This window comes from Lithobates pipiens, unplaced genomic scaffold (genome assembly GCF_037356315.1).
Source record: "Lithobates pipiens isolate NorthernLeopardFrog02 unplaced genomic scaffold, aLitPip1_a1.2 Scaffold_22, whole genome shotgun sequence".
Classification (NCBI taxonomy): Eukaryota; Metazoa; Chordata; class Amphibia; order Anura; family Ranidae; genus Lithobates; species Lithobates pipiens.
Genome location: NW_027507784.1, coordinates 279,924,701 through 279,934,422, shown reverse-complemented (window position 1 = coordinate 279,934,422; position 9,722 = coordinate 279,924,701). Strand labels below are relative to the sequence as shown.

General features: G+C 47.4%; 1 protein-coding gene across 1 annotated transcript in view; it reads left to right on the top strand.

The window, feature by feature from the left end:
- Positions 1 to 261: 261 nt before the first annotated feature.
- The window catches only part of UBE2I (ubiquitin conjugating enzyme E2 I), a 31,479-nt gene continuing 22,018 nt past the window's right edge, over positions 262 to 9,722 (top strand). The window contains exon 1 of the mRNA XM_077449096.1: positions 262 to 425. The gene's annotated coding sequence lies outside the window, so the exon portion shown is untranslated. The remainder of the gene's footprint in view (positions 426 to 9,722) is intronic.

Here is a 9,722-nt window from a genome sequence, read left to right as displayed (position 1 = left end):
TGTTGTAATAGGATGTCATATCACCATTCATTGTATATCCGAGGATGTGCTGGGGATAAATAGTGGTGAGGTGTAGAGTGAACACAGTGCCGTTATACTCGCAGGGGACGTGCTGTGAGGTGTGTCAGGTGAGGAGAGTGAAAACTCAATGCAATATATCCGGCAATTGTTTTATTTGAATAAAAATTCAGAACCCTGACAGGACGGGGCGCCCCTCCCCCACTCCTGGCGGGTTTTCCTGTTACTCCCTTTTGTCAGGCATGAGTGAGGGCAGCCCCGGCGCGGGGTCCTTGTGACATGAGGTCCTATTTAGTCTGGGTCAGGATCAGCGCGGCTTCAGGAGGGAAACTTTAGCGGCTTTGTCCCGAGACAAAGAGCAGAGCGCGCCGCCGAGCCCGGATTGTCAGGGGGTGAAGCTGTATCAGGTGAGGGGCCCCCGGGGGCCACAAGGGTAGTGAGGGGGGCAGCCGGGTTCCGCTCTCCCTCCTCCCCCCGGGGCACTGCGGGCACGGAGAGGGGAGGAGGCCGCATCGTGACTCGGAGCAGCCAGTCCTCCGCCCGGTCCTGCTGTCAGTGCTGAGCAGGGACCTCCTCCACCGGTTCCTGCATGTGAGGAGGAGGAGGGCGCCGACATACCCTCACCCTTCCCATTCATTCCTATGGAGAGGCAGGGAGCATGCACTGCCCACCTAACATCACATGCATTGCCCATCCTGAACCCTCAACGTTACCTGCACTGCCCTCCAACATTAGGTGCACTGCCTACCCTGAACCCTCAACACAACCTACACTGCCCACCTAACATCAGCTGCTCTGCCCACCCTAAACCCCCCAACACAACCTACACTGCCCACCTAACATCAGCTGCTCTGCCCATCCTAAACCCCCAACATTACCTGCACTGCCCAACTAACATCACATGCACTGCCCATCCTGAACCCTCAACACAATCTGCACTGCCCATCCTGAACCCTCAACACAACCTGCACTGCCCACCTAACATCAGCTGCACTGCCCATCCTGAACCCTCAACATTACATGCACTGCCCATACTGAACCCCCAACACAACCTGCAATGCCCACCTAACATCAGCTGCACTGCCCATCCTGAACCCCCAACACAACTGGCACTGCCCACCAACATTGGGTGCACTGCCCATACTGAACCCCAACACAACCTGCAATGCCCACCTAGCATCAGCTGCACTGCCCATCCTGAACCCCCAACACAACTGGCACTGCCCACCAACATTGGGTGCACTGCCCATCCTGAAACCTCAACATTACCTGCACTGCCCATCCTGAACCCTTGACGTTACCTGCACTGCCCACCATTACCTGCCCTACCCTGCCCATCCTGAACTCTCGGTATCAGGTGCGCTGCCTGCTTCCCCCGGCATCAGGTGCACTGCCCGGTCCCCCCCCCCTGGCATCAGGTGCACTGCCCTCCCTGAGTTCCCCAGCTGTGTGAACAGCCTATCCTGCTTCTACAGAATTCTTTCTAATTACAGCCACCAGAGTTAGGTGGCTTTGAATGTTCACTTGCTGCCCAAGAGGTACAGCAGGCCCTCTGTGTTGGGAGGGAGTCAGGTGGGTATATCTGGTGTTCCAAGAATTATCTATTTTCAGCATGAAGACTGCAGATATGTGGCGTAAAGGGAATATTACACTGGCTCAAAAGTGGACTAATAGCCAGCACAATCTATCCAATCCATCCGTGGATGGCGTTACAGCAGAACTCTACATCTTTCTTTCAATGCAAAGTGACTGATTCTGGCTGGGACTCTTTCTGGTGTAGAGTATTGCCACTGTGCTGGTTAGGACCGTACCATGCTGAATAGGGATTCTCCTGTTGAATTAGGAAGTTGCGTTTTCATCTATTCTCTGGGCTGTACCATGATGACGAATGCTCAAATGACAAGTTTGTAGGTGTGGGGGGAGGTGGGTGTATGCATGTGCTGCATGGGGGGGGTCTGTGTGTGTCGCAGGCCGAGGTGTAGATTTGAGGGATGGCGTATAAACCAAAAGAGAAGAGAAGAGGAGGAAATAAAAGAAAACCTTGCATCCTCGGAACCCAAATCCTGCAGTTGATCCAGAAGAAGGCGCCAAGCCAATTGCAATTGTTGTCTTGACTATCCTTTGAGTGTAAACCTTTCCCCTCTGAAGTCAATAGGACACTTCCCAGACCAACCTGGTACAGTGTGATATTATATATATATATATATATATATATATATATATATATATATATATATATATATATATATATATATATATATATATATATATTATGTATGTCCATTCATTAACATAAGATTACTTTTTTTTTTCCAATGTAAATGAACACAACCAGGATTAACCCCTTTATGACCGCATATGCAGACAATTTTTCTGTGCTGATTGCACTTCCAGCACAGAGATGGAGCTGTGAAAGAGGAATTTCCCCCCCTGCTTATCTGCACCTATTGCAGATACCGTCTACACAGTGAATCCAGCGTTGTCCTCCTAAGATCGCTTCTCAGCAGCCACCAGGTCCATTGCCACCATATTTCTATGTGACATCACTGGAAGGCTGCCCTGGCACTTCTAGGTTAAGGCCCAGCTTCCCAATGATGCACCACTAGGCCCACCCCCATCCTCTGTTAGTGAATGGGGGAGATATGCAGAGTTCCAGGTGCCTCCTGGGATATAAAAATCACATAGCCCAAGAGGCAGCAGGGGGCACTGACATCATTTGCATAGGTGAATGACAGAGCTCCCCCCCCCCCCCCCATTACACGTTCCTGTTCCCTTGGTATTCAAAACTTTTAAGGGGATGCGGGGGTGGGTGGGAAAGGGTTAAGCAGTGAATGGCGATGAAAGTTTGGAACGTTAGAGGGGCAGAAGTGGCATGGGGTTGGGCCTGTGTGCCATTATTGAAAGCGAATTATGTATTTATTTTATTTACCTAGGTGGATGCAGCATTGGGGCAGTTAGCCGCTACAAATACTGTAGGACACTTGCCTGTCCAGGTTTCCTGCAATGTTGGCACCCCAGCTGATTTTCGAATCTGCTGTCAGGTGCTGCTGCCGCCATTCCTATTAAAGCGGGAGTTCCGCCGTTTGTTTTTTTTTTTGTTTGTTTTTTTAAAAGCCAGCAGCTACAAATACTGCAGCTGCTGACTTTTAAAATAATGACACTTACCCGCCCAGCGCGCCTGCGATGTTGGCACCCTAAGCCGATCTCTCGATCGTCTCTCGGGTGCTGCCGCCGCTATCTTGGGTATGGGAATCAGGAAGTGGAGCCTTGTGGCTTCATTTCCCGGTTCCCTACTGCGCATGCGCGAGTCGCGCTGCGCAATAACGATGGTCCCCGCTGTCTCTGGGATCCGTGTGTTTCCCAGCAGACAGCGGGGGACCTGCGGAAAGGAGCGTACATTCTGCAGATATCTATGCCGGAAGTGGGTGCAGATACCTGTACTGTACAGGTACCTGCACCCCCCCTCCCCCCTGAAAGGTGCCAATTGTGGCGCCGGAGGGGGGGGGGTTCCAATGAGCGGAAGCTCCACTTTAGGGTGGAGCTCCGCTTTAATGGAAACCGGCAGTGGAGCCTTAAAGTGGTTGTAAACCCTTACAAACCACTTTGACCTACAGGTAAGCCTAGATTAAGGCTTACCTGTAGGTCCAAGCAATATCTCCTAAACCTATATGGTTTAGGAGATATTTGCCCGAAAAGGGCACCGCTGTCTACGGCGCATGCGCCGTAGACAGCGGCGCGCAGGCGCCCTGAACGCGGCAGTTCCAAGAATGGAGCTGCCGTATTTGTCGATTCCCGTGCACATGCGCGGGAGTGACGTCATCGCGGCTTCGCCGAATGACAGGGGCGGAGCTGCGAGACGCCACCAGCCAGATGGATGCGGCGGACTACAGGGGACAGCGGCGACTTCGCTGGCTCCTGTGTCAGCTAAGTGACGCATAATGGGCTACTATGCGATGCATAGTAGTCCATTATGCTTTACCTTTGCAGGGAAAAAAAGAGGAAGTAAACTCATCAGGGTTTACTTCCTCTTTAAAGTGCACTGTGCTTTCTAATTGGCCTGCCGGCAGAGGAGGGGGGAGAACTTCTGATGGATGGTGCCGTCTCTGGAAGTAGGGAAGGGGGGCCAGTCAAAGAGGGTACCAGTTTCCTCCCCTAAAAGGTGGCACCGGAGGGAGGAGACAGGTAAGTGGAAGTTCCACTTTTGAGTGGAACTCTGCTTTAAGATCCTCCAGTGTCTTAGCTATAGTTGAGTGAATCCTCTTCCCTTGAACAGTAGTGAGCAAATCTTCAGTTTACTCACGTTTCTCCAGTTTGCGATTTGCAATGTTCCACCGTACCATAATTTCTTGCGGGTAGGGTGTGATCACTGCTTCTTGTGTTGATTCAGTACATTTAAAGTGCTGGGTCACTTTGTTAGCGGTTCATTGTTCAAGGTCAGTGATGGCGGTAATCAAGAGGAGTCTGTATAGTCGCTGGGGGTGTAATCCGTTTTGGATGTGCTGATTTTTGTGAAATATTTGTTTACTATCGGAATGTGTACCTGACATACGGGAGAACAGTGTAGTGCCTAAAGGTGGTTTGCTTTGCAAGTGGCATGTCTACAGGAAGGAGCTCCCTTGCTCAGCTGCTTCCTACATTGGACACTGGACCAAGTAGAACTTTTTTTAATGGCATGGTTTTTCTGTTATTGCGGATTCACACCTGTATAAATTGGTAGGAAAGCATGAGATATATTGCTGGCTGTAATGCCAGACATCTGTCTGCTCTTGTGAGACTTATGGCCTTTGCTGTGGAATTCTAGAAATGTGAATCTTTTACACATTTATCCCACTGGAGGACTGATCTGTGATGGCCAGTGATTAGCATCCAGAAATTTAGGTTTAAACATGGTTGCCTATCCCAAAGCCCCTAAAAACTTCTATGAATATCGGCATTGGTTAGCAATCTGCTCACATTGACCATTCCTTTTTGGGCTCGTGGTGATTTGTATTAATCACCTTTTTCTAGCAGTATCCATAAAGAGAACTCAAATTGGTGAATTGGGGCCCCTTCTTGCATTTGCATATTTCTAACTTTTTTTTTTTTTTTCTTTCTCAAGTCATCTTCCAGGACAACTGAGATTAGCCTCCTTCCAACTGAAACGGGAAATGCATCATCCACCGTTCTAAAACGTGGCACTTGCTTTAGTCTCTGTCTTTGTTTCTGCCAGCCAACGGGACATAACCTGCATGGGTTTTTTTTTTCCCCCTTCAGGAGCCTACCTTTCCAGCGTTCAAGGCACCTAGCTGCCAGACAAGCGCAGATAGGGCACCCCGGAAAACAGAGTCCTACCTCGGGATTCCAGGCAACACTTCAGCCCAAGGTTTTCATCTCTATTGGGAGATATGCAACCACCCCCCCTGCTGAATGGTCGATGGCCTCTTCCCCCAGCTCCTGCCGCTTTGACCTCACACTGGCCTGGTCTTGTCCGGAGATCATCTATATTGAAAGAGGCCTCCAAATCTTCCTCAACTAGTTTCTCTGGCCAGGCATACCAAGATGGTTATTGCCCACCCACACTGCATGTTGCAGTGCTCCTGGGCTTGCAAAATTTCTGTATCAGGCTGTATACCGAGCCAGGAACATGGCATGTAACCAGGTGTTTACAACACTAAGAGGGAGGCGAATGGAAGAGGGAAACATTTGGTATGTACCCACCTTGCATATTGAGGGACAGGAGCCAGGGCAAAACATTTAAAAGCGGGTGGTGCATGGATTTTGCAAAAACTCCTCATGTTAGATGCCACACCAGCACCCTGCAGGTGGCTCCAAGGTAAACCAGAGGGTAGCAGAGGTAACCTCTTCTGCCAAACCAGGTGTTACTGGGAGCTCCGTGAATAGTGCCACTTTTTTTTTTTTTTTTTCCCCGCTTTTTTCCTTGTGTGTTTTTTGGCCAAAGTCCCAGGAGAAGAGCAGTGGCTCCCGTTCACACCCTAAAGTATGTGGTTCATGCAGTTCAAAGTTGACAGCTTGCTGGGTTAAAAAACTATCAAAAGTGCATCAACAAACTGGTGGCAAAAGAATTGCAAGGTGTTTTTTAAAGGTCTAAAGTGTCTTCAGTCAAAAAAAAGTCTGTCACCTTTTTCTTTCATTACGGAATATGGGTCAAGGACTGCAGATGCGATGCCTATGCAAAAGGCATCCAGCCAATTGGCTATTCCCTCGTAGCTGCGGAGACTCCTCCTCCTCCATACAGGAAGAGGCTGAGCATTCTGAGGACGAGGAGTCCTGCGGGGAGGATAAAAAAGTTCCTTTTTCTCCTCAGAAGACACAAAGGGGTTGCTGAGAACCATTATGAACACTTTAGACGTCAAAGAGGAATATTGAATTATCATTTCATGACCAGATGTACAGGAGCTTACAACCTAAAAAGTGTACATTTCCTGTCCAATTCAAGGATATAACTTTAAAAAGAGTGGGCAGAGCCACAGAAAAAGATGTTACCCCTACCGCTATAAAGTGAAGATTTTGGCTTCTTGATGAGGACATAGAACCAAAATGATTGATGCTTCCTTATCCAAAATATTGAAGAAAAAAAATCTCTCCTTGTCCTTTGCATCTCCTTAAAGCCTCAGTGTCAATGGATAGGAAGGCGGAGGTTCTGTTAATGAGGGTCTGGGAAGCAGGGGTGGGGAACTTTTTAACTGATCATTGTGACTTCCTGCATATCCAGCACTATAATGCCCTGGCTGAACCAATTTCCATCTCACCTAGCGGTAGGAAGAGCCAGAGAAAAACTGAGTTCATTAACAAAACTGAATAAAGCTGTGACACTTATTGCAGACTCCTCAGCAGAGGCAGTAAAAATTAGGGCAAGGAGCACAGCCCTAATACTCCAGGAGAGTGCTGTGGCTCAAAACCTGGTGGGAGATCTAACTTCAAACATCCAGGTTGTGTAGGATCACTTTCTCAGGGAAGCTTCTTTCTTTTGTACCAGAATTGGAATCGGTACTGGACAAGTCCGCAGACCAAACAAAGGGGTTTGTTACCAAATAAGGAGTACTTCTATGTGCTCAATGGCAAGTACAAAAGAAGCAGAAGGAAACAAGGAAGAGGTGGTCTTTCACCAAGGGTAAAAGTAGAAAGGGGTCTGCTCAACCCTCTTTCTACCACAAAGAAATCCAATGACTCTATCTTCGTGAGGGGGTTGACTGGCCCACCTTGGTCAATAGAAAGATATTTGGAATAATCCCTTCTTAAACATCATCCAAGATGGGCACATTAAGCCATTAAACAGCGAGGTACAACATTTTCAAATGCAATTGATATACTCTATCTGTAATATTCACAGCTAGGAGTTTTCATAGCAACACAATATCTCAAAGATGCTTGTCTTCATGTACCCATCCAACACAGCCATCAACCATTCCTAGGATTTGCAAAAAGGCCCAAGATCGCAGTTCACTTTCTATGCTCTGCCCTCCCCTTTGCCAAAATTTCAAAGAGTTCTTGTTGGAGGCTTTGAAAGAACTGAAGTTAAAGAATATTGGTATTATCGCTTGCCTATGCAACCTTTCTTTTCAGCACCTGGGGAAGTAGCATCCAACTTGGAAACGTCAATTCAATACCTTTTGCGAATCTTGGCTGGTTGGTAAATGACAAAAGCATATTTCAGACTGCCACTTAAGTTATGTGGTGGATGCTATAAAAACAAATCTTTCTTCCTCAGAGGAGAAAATAAAGTAATGGACGGTGTGATCAAAATTCCCCCTTGACTCATGGGCTCCATGCACCAGTGTTTGAGAGACGAGTCTTAGAGGCAGAGATGCCCATGGACACAATACAACATAATCCGAATAACAATGACACAAGTGCATGGGAGTGTGGTTGGCAGACTAGTAAGCCCAGGGCATGTGGGACGGAACCTGGACAAAACAGGCAGACATGTTCTGATACGATTGGCAATTCAACAACCATCCCATAGATCAATAGGCAGGAGGGCCCCCGATCTTGCTGCCTGATGGCACTAGAAGATGCTTCCAACTCATCTGAAGAAAAGCATACCGTCTGTCCACAGTTCATTTGAAGGAGTTGCAGAATTAATGGTTTTAGGCCTTTCCTGCTCAGAAAATCTGCCAGAGTGGTCTCTAGATCAGCAGACATTAAAGTACAGCCAAAGCTCGTTTGGCTGTACTTCTATGGATCACAGTTCGTTCTGTACTCCTGTGACCCATTTGCAGTGGGCTGAAGACACAGAGCTTGTGTAAGATTGTGGCAATGAAGTTGGGATCTGCCCACATGCCTGGACCAGTACCCAGCTCAGCCTCTCGGTGAGCCACTGAGAGCCTGAGCCGGAAGCTCCCATCCCCTCCATAGCCCAATGCCTCCGTGAGTTGGGGGGGCAGCTCTCTGCTCAGGGAGCTTTGAGAACAGAGCGATCGGCTGTTTGATTGCTCAGTTCTCGGTGTTAAAGCCAGTGGGGGACAGATGCAGCATTAGACCATTTCTGTATCCACCTAGGTAAGATTCTTATGAAAAATAAGCCATACGTCTTAAGTTGGATAACGGCTACATAGGGGGATACTAGAGGTAGATCTTTTTTGCATCAAACGCAAAGGTCACTGGGGAGGGGGGGGGTTTCTTAAAAATAAATAAATAGAATTAAAAATGATGGCAACATGGGCTTGGAAGTTTTTGCTTAGAGATGGGCTTTTCCTTATGCGTTTTAATTCAAACCTCATACTGAGGGTAACTTTAAAATCATAGCCTTGAAGGCAACCACCATTCTTATAGCATATCACTGGCTTCAAAAGGCATGGTTCACTCGCCTTAAAAATCTCCTACAGCAAGGGTGAGCGACCACATCAGCAGGTAAAAACCCTAATGCTTTCAGGCTTGGCTATTGAGAGAATGAGTGAAGGGTCTGATATGGTGACTGATGCCCCACTAGCCAGCAGAAAAAAAGGTTACCCTAGGTATCTGAAAAGATTTCCAAAAACTTTCATTGTTGGTACAATGAAACCAAACAGGGAAGCAAGCCTCTCATTACCCAATCCTAGAATTTCTGCAAGCAGCAGTGGATAAAAACCTGTCACTCGGCACTACAAAGGTACTCAAAATCAAAAGGCACTCAAAATCTGAATTTCTAGATATTGAAGAATCCCTGTGTTTGTGTGTTTAAGATTCGTAGCCAGGTCTGAACTACCTCCTGCAAAAAATTTCCTGGCTTGTGACCTTATTGCAGGCATTTTTATTACCTCAATTTGAGCCCATCGAAGAATGTTCAATAAAAGTTCTCATGCTATAAAAAAAAAAGTTATCAGTTGCTATGGTGTTGGCACACAGAGTAAGCACAATTATAAGCTCTTCATCCTAGAGCTGTACTGCTCTATCTTTATGGATAAGATGGTCCTTTAAAACTGATCCAGCCTTTCTATCTATGGTAGCCTCTGTTTTTCGCAGATCCAAAGTCCTCATTCCATATTTTGACTTAAACGTTTCCAACAGTAAAGAGATTTTATGGATTGGTGACGATTCGGCCTTCCAGTAAAACTAAGGATTGGCGAAAGTTCCATCATGTACGTTTTTTCCATGTCTAGCAAAGGCTACAAAGCCTCCAAAACTACTATCACAAGAGGAATCAAAACTGCCATAACCCTGCCCTAGAATCTGATACTTTCCAAGGGCATCATATGCAGAAAAAGCTGGAGCAGATCTGCAGGGCA